This window comes from Morone saxatilis, unplaced genomic scaffold, assembly GCF_004916995.1.
Source record: "Morone saxatilis isolate NCDOM2014 unplaced genomic scaffold, NCSU_SB_2.0 Contig22, whole genome shotgun sequence".
Classification (NCBI taxonomy): Eukaryota; Metazoa; Chordata; class Actinopteri; family Moronidae; genus Morone; species Morone saxatilis.
This window is the reverse complement of record NW_023339785.1, coordinates 26,358,137-26,359,494: the sequence shown is the minus strand read 5'-3', so window position 1 is coordinate 26,359,494 and position 1,358 is coordinate 26,358,137.

Sequence of the window (1,358 nt, the reverse complement as noted above, 5' to 3'; positions counted from 1 at the left end):
GTCGCAATTTTGCGACTTTGGCGCTTAAAGGGTTAACACTGCTTGTCATACAGGAAATATATTTTGGAATATATTCTGATATTAGCTGACTAATGTTAGGTTGCTTGATAATGCAGACATTTTGCCAGCTAGCTAACATAGCAAAATACTGTCAGCTAGCTTTCTCCTTCATCATCCTAGCTAGCAGTTGCAGGTTACTTTGACGGCCGACTAATGTTAGCTTGCTCGCTAGCTAACGTGATCCATGATGCGAACGTATGTACGTTTTTGTTGTGTTTTTTGGTCCTGTATAAACTGTATAAATAAGTTGTTCTTTGTGCTTTTAGCTTAGTTAGCTCGCCAACGTTAACTTGCTTGTTTGCTAACGTCGGCGTTTGTCGGCGCTGGTTCTCTGACATCAGTTCTGTGTTTCAGGAACTTAAAACCGAACCCTGAAATAGTTTGTAGAGATTTAGTTTGAGACTGAATATATTTCTGTCCTGCAACCCGCTGAAAGAACGCAGCGGGCGATAAAGCCAACCTGAGGACTTCCAGAAGACCCGGTTCTGTCTGATCTCTGAGGTTAAAACATTCACTGATTAACATGAAAGCAGAGCGAGCGCTTTGATTCGACCTCCAGGAAATCCACACAGAACGAGATAGAAGAAGAAAAACAGTTGCTATCAGTTTGTTGAGATTATCGGAGGAAAAAGAAGATCAGCGACTCTCCAACAAACACAGACCAACACTTTTATTTTCATGTTCAAGAGCAAAAACAGTTCAGATCTTTGATTTAGGAGGAATTCTCCTCACAATTATACCAAAAAACTAACAAAAAATATACCAACTTCTACCAGTAGTACTGTACAATAATACAGTTTAATGTATAATGTAACTCTGAGTGCACATATAATTAATACATAACTTAATGGACTATAATATATTAAGGTTATTTAAATGGATTATTGGCACTAGTTGAGGGCTTATAAGGGTTAAAACAGCAAAAAACAAATGGAAAAATTACCCATAATCCTTGAATTCACACTAATTAAAAAAAAATGCTTTTGTTATTTGATTTAACTGACATATCACCTTAAAAACCCTTTAAAAACTCCTTAAAGGTTATAAATACAAAATTCACTGAACCACATCTCAGACCCAAACAACGGGGGCCACAGCCCACCAGACTCCAGAGACAAAAACACTAATTTTACAGATGTAAAACTACACAGAAACAGAATAAAACTCACTAAAACCGTCTTTGTGGTTATTTCCACTAAACCAACTCTGGTTTGGTGGAAATAAATCCTTAATTCACCGACATAGATCATAAAATATTTGTGAAAAGGTCCCTACAGAGACAGACCTTTAGTTTAACC